This window comes from Sorex fumeus, unplaced genomic scaffold (genome assembly GCF_029834395.1).
Source record: "Sorex fumeus unplaced genomic scaffold, SorFum_2.1 ptg000079l, whole genome shotgun sequence".
NCBI lineage: Eukaryota > Metazoa > Chordata > Mammalia > Eulipotyphla > Soricidae > Sorex > Sorex fumeus.
Window position 1 is genome coordinate 4,649,470 of NW_026606136.1, and position 13,103 is coordinate 4,662,572.

Sequence of the window (13,103 nt, forward strand, 5' to 3'; positions counted from 1 at the left end):
CTGTAACTGTGAGAACATGAGTTGTTGAATTCACACCAGGAACTGGAAGTTTGGTGTGATATAAACAATACTGCGGCTCAGAGAGATGGTCAATATGGATGTAATTGACCCGGGCTCCATTCTTAGCCCCTAGAGGGTTCCCTGAGCCCAGTTTGGAGAGATCCCTGAGCCCAGTCAGGAATAAGTTCCCAGCACTACGGGAACTGACCCTTAAAATGAATCAATAAACACAAAATATTATGAACATATGAATATTATTACCCTGTGATTTCTGTGCGATTTTTGCGGGACTGGGAGGTTGGAGGGGCAGGGCTGAGGCATGGTCCTGACTGTTGTTTACAATGAATTTCCTGACTGTTGTTTACAACGAATTATTGTGAATTTTATTCCCTTAGTGAAAACAATCCAAACTTTCTCCTCCATGTGCCATCTCTTCAGTCCCTCATTCTCATCTGGCCTGGACCTAGTGACCCTCACATGTCTGGGCCACCTGATCCAACCACAGAAAGGGGGAAACCGTTACTATTCTTGACCTGGAACACTAGCAGCACTAGCAGCCTGGCCCTTTAAATCTCTCACCGGAAGTGCAGTGACGTCACAGAACGCAAGCTCCTTTTTTCTCGGTGTCTTCCGCATTAGGGCTCCTGTGCATTTCCACCATTGTTGCTTCCGAGGCCGGGGGAGCAGAGGGGGTCGGGGGAACGTGGGAGCGTTCCTTACCGCCCCGGAGTGGTCGCACGGAGAGCACCGAGCCTCCGTGGTCTCCGCCTTGTGAGCGGCTGGGTCATTCCCCTGGACGCCGCCGGGAGCGCAGCTGCGGAAAGACTTTTATTTATTCATTGGTTTCCGGGCCGCAAGGTGGGGTTTGCTGAAGAGGACTCATTTAGGAAGAAGCCTAGTGGGCTCTTGCCCGCAACTGACCAGGATCTGTCCCCGGGGTCGCACTTGGTCCTTGGATTGCCGCTGGGGGTGAGTCCGGAGCATGCCCCGTTCCTGCAATAAGAGACCGGGGCGGGGGGTGGACGACGACACTTTTAAAGTTAGAACCAACGGAAAATAACCTGATGTTTTTCCTTTTTAAATGTATATGTAATTGTTTTTTAGGGCGGCACCGGGCTTTGCTAGGGCTGAATCCAAGCTCTTTAGATAAGGGATCCCTCCTGGGGGTTCGGGGTCCACGTGGGGTGTCGGGATGTGAGGCCATTGCCCTCCCGGCTGCCCTTTTCCTCCAGCCCCAAGTAGAGAGAAAGTGTCAGACCCAGAGTGAGCCTCAGTGTTCCCAGCTCTGAAGGGCCATGTGCAGCCACTGCAGTGTTAGCAGCATCGCTGGGACATTTGCAGGGGCCATGGCACAAATGGGCAGGGGAGGGGGTCCTCTAGGAGTGTCCCCAGGCCGTCCCTTTGCTGGCTGCCTTTCATTCCTTAGGCACTTTCTTTTCTTAAAAATGAATTGTTTTGTTGAGCTAGGCCCAGTACTGTTCAGGGGTCACACCCGACTCTGCACTTGGGGATCTCCCCTGTTGGTAGTCAGGAGAAACTACTACTGGGGAGCAATTCGGGTCATGTGCCTGCAAGGCAAACACATTCCCAGCATATGAGCCTCCTGCCTTTGGATGGTGGAGTACGGAGGCCCATTTTTCACGTGTTTGGGACTCAAAATCATTTGGCGGCACGTTTTGATTTTCACATGTTTTAACACATTCAGTGGAATCTAGGGGGGTCTGGGGAGATGCAGAGCTTTTAGAGAACACAGTGGAGGTAGGGGATGCATCCGGGTAGGTTCAGGTCTCCTACCTCTGCACTCAGGCAGTGATCTGGAACTGCTCCTTGCAGGATCTGGAACCTTTTGAAATGCCAGTAATTAAACCTGAGTCGAATGCTTGTAAGATGAGCACTTAATCCACTTTGCTGTATCTCCAGTACCTTTGTACAGGAAATTTTGAAATTATTATTATTTTGAATTGCAATTTTGGGGCCACAACACACAATGCGCAGAGCTTTCTCTTGGAACTGAGGTCAGGCATGGTTCCTGGAAGTGCTGGGGTGGGGGGGAGAAATTATGGGCTTTTGAAAATTGAACCCAACTTAGCTGCTTGATTAGAAGCACCCTATCATCTGTACTATCTCTGATAACCCTCTGTGATTTTGTTTTGCCCCAGAAAAAAATTTCTGCTTTACCTGCCAAGCTTTTGAGCACCATTCCATCCCCACTGTCCATCTCTGACAGACCAGGGCTGCCCCCTGTTTTGGTGAGTATTTGCAGAAATGTGGTTTCCAGGGACCAGCTGCCAAGGTTTTTTTTTTAATGTCTCACTCTAGGGGTCTGTGCAGCCAGGAGGGTGTTTGTCTTGCCCTTGACTGACCTGGATTCAATCCCCACCAGCCCATAGCGTCCCCTGAGCCACCATCACCACCTGTGTCCCTCAAATAAAAAAACATGAAAATAAATAAAGGGCTGAGTCATAGTACAGTAGGTATGGCTTTTGCTTTATATTTGCAGAACTGGGTTTGATCCCTGCACCACATAAGATTCTCTGAACATTGTCAGAAGTGGTACAGAAACAAACTATGAAATATTAATAAAAAACTACAGTGTTAGGAGTGAGGGTAGGGCACTTGCCTTGCATTTTGTTGCCCCACGTTTTTCAGGTTGCTCTGAGCACTTGTGGCTCAAACCACACAGCTCCCGCCCCTTAATGAAAAAGTCTCACTCCAGGATTACAGAATTTGTCTTGAAACCTGAGCATTGTTTGAACTTCTTTTGGAGGGGTTGGAGTTATCACAACTTTTTTGATTTAGTTGTTGTTGGTTCTTTTGGTGTTGGTTTTGCTCTTTTTGCTACAAGCTTGAGATAGTCAGGGACTCTGCCTCTCTGTCCATGAGTCTCTGGATGCAGGGGAGCCGTGTCATCTCCCAACAGTAAAGCAGGTGCTCAGCCCTCTGACCTCCTCTCTCTGGGTCTCTCTCACTACTTGGGGAGCAGGTGGGGTGGGGTCTGGAGCCACACCTGACAATGCTTTAGGGCTCACTGCTCTGCTCAGTCAATGGACAGTGGGCACCGGGGAAGGCCTCAGATCTTCCAGCTAGCCGGTATCCAATCCAGCCAGGTGTACTCTTTCATTCCTACCTGCCATGTCCGGGGCTGCGGGGCCGAGCCAGGGGAAGGCCGTCAGGGTGAAAGCAACACTCGAGACACACAGGGCTCTGTCATGCAGGTGATGGTGAAGGATCTCTGTTTGTTGTTTCACACCACAGGTATTTATCTCCCCTCCTAGTCAGGCAGGAAAGGGGAAGGGGCAAGCAGGGGCGTGGGATGAGTCACGTACTGTCAGTCGGGTGATAGCCCCCAAGCCCTCGTAACCTTTACATGTGTAGTGGCTGCCACATCTGGTTTAGACATAACTACAGAGGATGTGCTAAACCGAGGGTATGCTCTAGATAAACATTTACAAGCTGGGACATTTTCCAGAACTGAGGCCATATTGTTGATGCCAAGAAGTTGCCCATAATGTGAGTGTGGGGGAGGCAGCAGATCAGGCATCCATTTTGTGCCAGGAGGCAACACCTACCTTCCTTGGAAGTTGTAGGTGTAAATATTCTGGAATATACTAAACAAGAGTCTGTCAGGGGAAAAGGAGGAGTTGGAGGCTCTGAGCAAAATTCTGTGCTATCACCATTAATTTTTAGATCAAGTGTAATTTTCCTCTTCTTTTTCTTATGCAAAGTCACGTACCAAAAGCTGAGTAAAATCGTAGTCTGTGAAAACCTGTTTTTTAAGCTCAGAGCTCTACTGGGTGTGACCACAAAACAAAATTGAACCTCTGAAATGGAACAAATATCAGTACTCATACAGTACTTTGTAAAAAAATCTCTGAACTGAACCTTGAGAATATGTCACTGGATTTCACACCTCTGCTGTTGGCAGGTAACTTCCTCTTTGCTTTAGCTGGGTCTGGTTGGGAGTGTAGATGGGGTTCTCCCAAACCAGCAGTGCTCAGGGATCACTCTTTGGGAATTCAGGGACTATAGTGGAGTCTGTTGCATGCATGGGAAGTGCTCTGCCCACTGGTTACTCTGTCTGGCCCCTGATTGCAGTTCAAACCTGATTTTCAGCTTGTGCTTCCAGCTCAGGGTTACATTGGGAGCTCCTAGGTGTTAGCAGCCCTGCCATGGTCTCTACCAGTTGAGCCTCGTCCCTGAACCCTCCCTTCATTACTGTCTGTGTCCTCACAGGGTTCACAGGATTGATAAAGAATTAGAATTCCTGGGAGTGCAGAGCCAGGAGAAACACCTGATCATCACCAGGTGATTATCAAAAAAAGCCAACCAAATAGTAAAATTTTACCTGATTTTGCAGGGTTTGGGAGCAGTCCTGAAACATGATTTCTGAGTCCTACAGGGATATATGTCCTCACAAAGCTTTTCATCACTTGCTGTATATCGTCTCCCTTTCTCTTCCTTAGAACAGGGGATGTGGGGGTAGGAGACCATGAGAGTGATGTGGGTTAACCTGGGTCAGCACCTACAGGCAGATGCTTTACCTGCTGTTATAGTGTACCTGGCCTGCAACTTCATTTATTATTATGGTTCTTTTTGTTGTTGTTCAGTTTTGATTTGGTTCAGAGCCTACACCCAGCAGTGTTCATTGATTACTCATGGCTGTGCATTCAGGAATTTCTCATGGCAGTGCTCCTAGCCTATACGGTTACCAAGGGTCAATCCCATCTGTGTGTGTCACTAGGTGCCTGCACTGCTGGACTATCACTCTTAAGCACGAATTCATTTCTTTTTTAGGTCCTCGCCCCATCAGGTGCTGTTGTATTTCAGTGCTTGGAGTCACTTCCAGTGCTTTTGGGGGGATTTAGAATGACTCAATTTCAAATGAAATGAAAAACCTGGGACTTATGTCACTAATAACTACCAATTTGGGTCATATCAGAAGTGGCGTTTCTGTTCAAGACTTCAGGAATTTGTCTGATTTTGGAGATTCATGGGGTTGGCTTGCCACATTTTTCTCGGCACTGATTAATACCCCATCTCTGTGTGGACAGGGCTTTTTGGAGTGAAACCTGCTGTGATCTTGTGGTTGGAAGGACGAGCCCTGAGGCTGGGGAGGAGAGGCGTGTGTGCAGGTGAGTGTCGGAGGACCCTCCCTAGCTTGGACCCTGGGCAGTGTGTGGTTTCCCTGAGCGTGTGAAATGCACTGCTGAGCCTGGGGGCCTTGAACTCATGATGCAGGCATCTGTGCCGCCTGCATGCTGCTCTTCACTTCATGAACTGCCTGTAATGGAATGATCCAGTGCTTTTCTTTCTTGACTTTGTCGTCATTATTCCTTATATGTCAGTCATGTAGAATATTCATGGGATTCACAACCTTTGTTCCCCCATCCATGATTCACCAGTCTGTCTTACAGCTTCCAATGATGGTGTTTCCTTTCAGAAGCATCTGGATGCCACTCTGCCCTCTAAAGAGATCATTATCATGTTTTATCAGTATATTAACCATTTTTTTGGAATTGGTTTTGGGCCCACAATATTTCAGTCTTTATTCCTTGCAGTTTTCAGAGGTTACTTTTGGAGGTACTCACATATAACATCCTGTCAGCTGCATGCAAGGAAAATGCCCTATATGCTGTTCTAATACACTAAGAAATGATCTTTTGCTTTTCTGTTTAAATAGTCAATGCATGAGTCTGTAACAAAGCTGATTTGAGACAGAAAGATAGTACAGCAGGGAGGATAGTTGCTTTGTGTGTGGCAGACCCAGGTTGAATCCCTGGCATCCCATATGGTCACGTTTTGCCATGACCGGTTAAAAAACAAAACTCAGAACCTATTTTGTGTATTCCCAATCTGCTCCCAGCATTCCTCACCATGGGCCTCATTAACTATGTTCCATTACTAATTCTTTGATTTTGTTTTGTGTTTGATTTCAGAAGATAAATTGCAGCTTCAGGGGTTTTCCGTCCAGCAGTTTGATTTGGGAATTGAGACTCTGAATTCAGGTGAGTAGGTAAGATTTGCATGTTGAATATAAATATTATGTTGGCAGGATATTTCAATGGAATAAGAATATGACTTGAAAGGTGGCATTCTGGCGACTGCAGGGAGGAACTTTGCAGCTTAATGCTGGTAGTAGAGGGTCTGTAGTCTCACAGGGTGCTAAAATCAGTCATTTAAAAATCAAAGGATATAAGGGGCCGGAGCAATAGCACAGCGGGTAGGGCGTTTGCCTTGCATGTGGCCAACGTGGGTTCGATCCCCGGCATCCCATATGGTCCCCCAAGCACCGCCAGGAGTAATTCCTGAGTGCAGAGCCAGAAATAACCTCTGAGCATTGCTGGGTGTGACCCAAAAAGCAAATAAATAAATAAAATAAAAGGATATAACTATTACTATTATGTTTATTATTTCTTACTTTATCATTCACACAGGTATGCTGATAGGTTACTTCTGGCTCAGCACTCAGGAATTATTCCTGGTAGTGCTCAGGTAGTGCCCACCTCAAAAGAAATGTAATCTACAAAAAAAAAGAACCAGAAAAACTCATTAATCCTGGAGAGGATTCACTTCTGGTGAGATGTTTTCAGTGGCCCCTTTCGTCCATCTTGGCTTTATGGGGTTCCAGCCTTGACTTAACCATGTGGTATGCCAGGAATCAAACTGGGTCTGCCACATGCAATGTAAATGCTCTCCCCAGTGTAGTTGCATTTTAGTCAGATCCTCCTATGTTTACTTTTTGAAGAAATAGTGATTTTTCATTGGATCGAATGTAAGCTCAAGAGTTAATTGTTAAAAGAACTTTTTTTTGTTACGAGTGATAGTGCTTTGGGAACATACTTGCTTTCCAAAAGTTGGAAACCTCGGCTCCATCTCCAGCACCCCAGCCGGTGCCGTGGTGCTGGAGACTCACCATCAATGTTCCCTGGCACTCACCATCAGTGCTCATCGTGGTACTCACCATCAATGCTCCCTGGCACTGATTGGTGTGGCCCACCTCAAAAGAAATGTAATCTCCAAAAAATAGAACCAGAAAAACTCATTAATCCTGGAGAGGATTCACTTCTGGTGAGATGTTTTCAGTGGCCCCCTTCGTCCATCTTGGCTTTATGGGGTTCCAGCCTTGACTTAACATATTGATCATGGGCATTGATCATTTGGATCCAACCAAACCCAGACTCAGGTACATTTGATTTTACTTGAAACTACTTTTTAAGTGTTCTGCAGACAGCATTATATCCATTTTATTTATCTGTTCATTGAGTTGAAAAAATTTAAACAAATTATTGACTGTGAATCCTTCAATTCTGTGCATCTTCCATGTAGAAACATTGGGTCATTCTATGGAAAAGCCGTCCATGTATAAGGAATTGCATTCCTTGTGGTGGAAATGTTAGAAAATGACCTGCAGGCCTCAGTTACTTTGGGCAGGATCACTCTTAAGGAATGGAGCAGTAATTGGAATCCTCTTCTGTATTCTACAGGGAAGCAGCCATTCCTGGTGGAAAGTCTCTGATCCTGCTCTCTGTGGCATGGTCTCAAGATTGCAGTCCGGGCCTCAAACCCATGGGGATGCAAAGACAGGTGGGATGTCTTCTCAGGGTGATCAGAATAGAAAGAGTAACCTCACTCTCAAGAAACCTTCTCCTGGGAAAAGCTCCTTACAGCCCATTGTTCTCAGATTTTAGACACAACTGCCCCCACGGGGGGCAGCCCCAGGTCTGTGGGAGAGGAGCATGGTTTATAATGAGTCGTGCCTACAGGTCCACAAGCAAAGTCGCCATGGCCAGACCCCATCCAAGAATAAAGAATGTGCAGGAGCATTCCCGTGTCCTTGGCACTGGGATGTTCCATTAGAAACCCACAGTGGACAGAATTCCAGGGATTGTCACCAGGGAGAACAAACTTTGAGTCAGTTGTCATCCCATTGTGACAGTCTAAAGAGCCATACTGGAGAGAAACCATTTATGTGTATGGACTGTGTGATGACTTCCACTTTCCCCTCAAAATGTATTATACACAAGAGAGTTCATGCTACAGTTCATGCATTTGAGGAATGTGGACAGGCCTTTACTCGGTCCTCACAGGAAAATTCATAGTGTCCACAGGAAAATTCATATAGGAATGAAAACTTACTCGTGTCACGATGGTGGGGAGGCCTTCACTTGCTACTCAAACCTTTCTTGTCACAGGAAGAGTCATCAGGTAGAGAAACCGTAATCATGTCGGGACTGTGGGAAGACCTTTAATTATCCCTCAGGCATTTTTATCACATAATAATTCATACCTGAGAGAAGGATTATGTATGTTAGGCGTGTGGGTGGGCCTTTAGTTCATACTCGGTGCTCACTGTACATAGAAGAACTCATTCAGGAGAGAAGCCTTTTGTATGTCAGGAGTGTGAAAAGGCCTTCACTCAATTTCCAAGCTTAAGCGCCATATGAATACTCATACTGGAGAGAAGCCTTGTGCATGTCAGGATTGTTGGAAGACCTTTAGCACATCCTCACAGCTTACTGTACATAGGAGAATTCACACTTGAGAGAAACCTCATAAATGTAAGGTTTGTGGAAAGGCCTCTGCTAAACAGTCAACCCCGACTGGGTATATGAGAACTCATACTGGAGAGAAGCATTATGCTTGTCAGGAGTGTGGGACGGCCTTTAGCGCATCCTCAGCGCTCACTGTACATAGAACTCATTCGGGAGAGAAGCCTTTTGTATATCAGGAGTATGGGAAGACATTTCACACATCCACAATGTTTACTAAACATAAGAGAATTCACACTGGAGAGAAACTTTATAAATGTAAGGTATGTAGAAGGGCCTTCACTCAATTCTCAGACCTTAAAAACCCTATGAATACTCATACTGGAAAGAAACCTTATGTTTGTAAGGAATTTGGGAAGGCCTTCTCCCAGAACTCAGGCCTTAGTAGGCATATGAAAATACACAGTGGCGAGAACCCTTAAGTGTATAAAGAATGTGGGATGGCCTTTATATTCTTATAGGAATATTCTTAGGAAACGTATATTCTTAGGAAACGTAGTCACGATTCAAACTGGATGACTCCACCCCCTAATAATAATCCCTAGGGTCGGAACAACCCCCCTTCAAAAAATAGCAGTTTTCCTTGGATATGGTTATTAGGGGTTGCAAAAAAGGGGTTGAGAAAGAAATAGTCGTGTTAGCGAGTGATTAGTTTCTATTGACCTTCAGTACTATGAGGCAAAGGTAATTGCTGATGATTACACATGACTTGGCATGGTAATGATTACCATTACCAATGCCATCATCCCAGAACTTAGATTTGATGTGTATGTTATCTTGTGAAGAATGGGTTTTGGTAATGGAATCCAGGTGGAAATTGATTAAATAAGAACTAAGTAAACTGGTATAAAAACCACCCCTCAGTGAAATGTCCCTATCTCATTTTTTGCTATGATTCTGGCTTGACTCAGAGACCCAGGTTTGCGAGCTTTATGGTAGAGATTAACCAGAATGTTGCAGTGAGTCCTTTGGAATAGAAAAATGCGGAAACCTTCATTCTTTGGACCTTCCTTTGTTAGGTTTCGAGAAGCCACACTTGCTTTCCTCAGTCCATATTCTTGGCTCTGAGCTCACCCATACCTGCGTGGGAGGAAACAGGTATCCTTATGGGGATCTGGGCTTGGAATCCAGATCAGTCTTGTGCAGTCAAGCACCTACCCACTGTATCAGCTCCCGCACTACTTGTATTCGGATGTTTATTAGAATTACCTAAGCATTGAGGAGAAATATTTTGAAAAGTATAGGAAAATGACCCTGCCAGTGTTCTTTAATAAGGTGGATTGGATAGAGTTGAAATAGACTTGACTTTGCGTAGAAAGACCTCTGATGGTTCTATGACAGGATGGAGTGTGCCCCTTGAACAAAATGGTTTACAAATGCTGGGAACTTGGGAGAGCGACCAAACTTCCATCTCAGCAGGCAATAACATCAACTGTGATGACTGACAATAAAGGGTGGTCACATTCCTGGATTCCAACTTCCTAATTTCAGTTATATTATGAGAAAAGAATACAAAATGTTTGCATTTTGAATCAGTAACATCTCTTCCATACACCAGAATGATTAAAACCATTTTTGGTTTGTCCCAGTGACCATGTCTTCAAAATGATCCAGTATGGTTTGTTGCCCATTAGCTCCTATATGCTTCCATTCTTAGGGTTGCTCCACACATGGGATTTATTTATTGAAGTATGTCTTATATAATTCATGCCATACTTGGCAGCTCATAGGAGTTTGTTTTTGTGGTGTTTTGGATGACAGAGATGGAAGTCAGGGAAACCATTTTCATCACAAGCGTTAAGCCACAGTGCTAATATACTTGGGTGAATATGTGTTTCTAAACTTGCGTCCTGGGCTTTCTTTGTAGGTGAGAGTTATCTGCTCATGTGTTTTCTGCTAGAGTGTTCACTGTATAGTGCTCTCTGATGTACTTACCAGTCTTTGATCCTGTCCAGTGTCTCTCCAGCTCTCTGTGTGGCTGCTAGGCCAGTTCCACTCTCCTCCATTACTGGCTTCAGATTCACTGCATTCACCCCATTTTGAATGAACTACTTCTTGAGAAACTCATTGTTCTATGACTCATTCATGACCTACTTGTCTGTTTTACCTTGAATCAACCTGCTTCTGTTTTTCCTGGTGGATGTGTGTGTGAGAGCATTGGTTCATTGTTTGACCAGTAGAGATCAGGAAACTTCTTTGAACCTCACTTCCCTTAAATGTGTGACTGGCCACTCCAGCAGTTGCCTCTCCTCTCCTTTATCCAAGCTTATTCCCTTTGCAGCACATTCACCTGGGCTGGCATACTGGTCTGTCTGCAACTGGAACCTGGCAATTTAAGGCTGCTTGGTGAAGGGTATGACATCACAGACAGGATTCTTCCATGTGCACTTTTTCTTCCTGATGATGTCAAGTGGATCAGGGCACCTCTAGGCACATGTGTAAAGGACATCACAATACCCCACTGGAAGGGGGACACTGAAGTCCAATTTGTGGCAGAACATGAGCATCTGTCACTTCCAGTCTCCATACTGTGACTGACAGGGCATTGCCAACTTGTGGGACACTCTCATGATTGTTTCTCATTCCCCTACCCCCAATGTCCAGGTGATTCCTGGGGTCCGACCTGCTCCAGGAGCTTTAGGAGGAGGTGGAGCTTTGTTGTACATAGTGGGATTTAGCAGGCACGAGGTCGCGCGTCTGAGTGCATGATTTTGGGGGGAAGCTTTGCCTCCAACTCCGCGATGGGGCAGTGTCGCCTGTGCATGGAGGTGAGCATGGGTGTGCTGGCTGTGGGCCTTGGCATGTGGGACCTGCCAATGTAAGGAGTCTTTGACATCCCCATCCATCCAACACGGGGCTGTGATGGGCTTTGTCCTGCAGCTTTTGGTGTAGACATGCTTATGTAGAACCGCCAATCACTTTGAGCGGAATCTACTCGACACCCCAATGGTGAGAGACTCTGTTGACGCCCGTCATTTTCATTGGTTGCTGCAAGGAGGCAGGCCATCGTGGGGAAGTGGTCCTTGCCTGTGGATAGGGTTTGTAAATGAATGCTTACTTTTTTGAAAATTTTGGATTTTTTTTGGAGGGGTGGGCATGCCTATAGGTGCTCAGAGATTGCTCCAGGCTCTAGGATATAACCTCAGAAATAATTTTCATCATTCCATCAAAATAACTTTCATCCATCACATGAAACCATGTGACCGTGGTTTCACTTAGTATGCCAGTGATTGATTTTTATCAGTAAGGGAAGCACGGTATACTCCTTTTTTTCCTGTTTGGGTCACACGCAGTGATGCTCATGGTTTACTCCTGGTTCTGCACTCAGGAATTACTCCTTGCAGTGCTCAGGGCACAATATAGCATGCTAGGAATTGAACCCAGATTGGCCACATGCAAGGCAAACACCCTACCTGCTGTGCTATCGATCCAGCTTCGAGCACTGTATACTCTTAACTATCTAACCGGTCCAACTTCAGTGTCTTTTTTCCTGATAAGGAATTTTTGGTCCCTCAAGTCAAGTTGAAAAGCATCCCTCCATTCTTCATCAACTCCCTGACCCTGACTTGGAGAGCCCCAGATGTAGGGGTCATATTGCGTGTAATGGGGTTCTTTTTAAAGTAAGATTATTTTTTGTTTGGGGGGAGTATGAGGAGATATTTGTTCAGGGATCAATCCTGATGTGTTGGAACAAAATTTATTCTGAAAGGACTGGAGTGGTAGTATTGTGGGGAGGGCACTTCCCTTGCACAGGGCCAATCGAGGTTCAATTCCTGGAATTTCACCGGTCCCACATGCCACAATAGGGGTGATCCGTCAGTGTGAAGCTTGGAAAAACCCTGAGCATTGCCTGTTGTGGACCCGAAATTGAAACACCACACACACACACACACACACACACACACACACACACACACAATAATTGTGTGAGCAAAATGAGGCTAAAACTATGTCCATCTGAGGCCCTGTGACTGCCCCCTGGCTGAACCACTTTGGGGGCCTGGTTGCTGTGAGCAACTTTGAATATCAGGGAGTGCTTAATCAAAGGAGCTCCTGGTCTATAAGTCAGCCCCTTGCTGGGCCCATAAGGACATTCCTGTGGGGCATAGGGTGGAATCTCGGGTCTCAGGGCTGTAGTTTCATGCCCTGTAGAGAGATCCTCGCACTCCTGTTCTTACAAACATCCCGAATCCCAGCCTGCTATGCATTCCTGGGAGAGGAAGGAGCATCTGGTAGTGTCTCCCTAGGTGGTGCCATGACTTGGTGCCAGAGCGAACCTGCCATCAGGACATTTCCAGTCTGAGGCAGGAACTTTCCAGGTCAGGGCAATGGTTTGTCCTTTTTAGGCTCACAACTCTGACTTTTCCAGGTCTTTTTTCAGAGTCTGATGCTGATCCATGGGATAATGGGTAAGAGAAGATGGTCCTGAGGCTTTGTCCTGGAGATTTTGGCAAAAAAAAATCTTTGTGAATTTTATTCCTTTAATAAAAACATAAAGACTTTCTGCTGCATATGCCATCTCCTCAGTCTCTCACTCTCCATCTATCCTGAAGC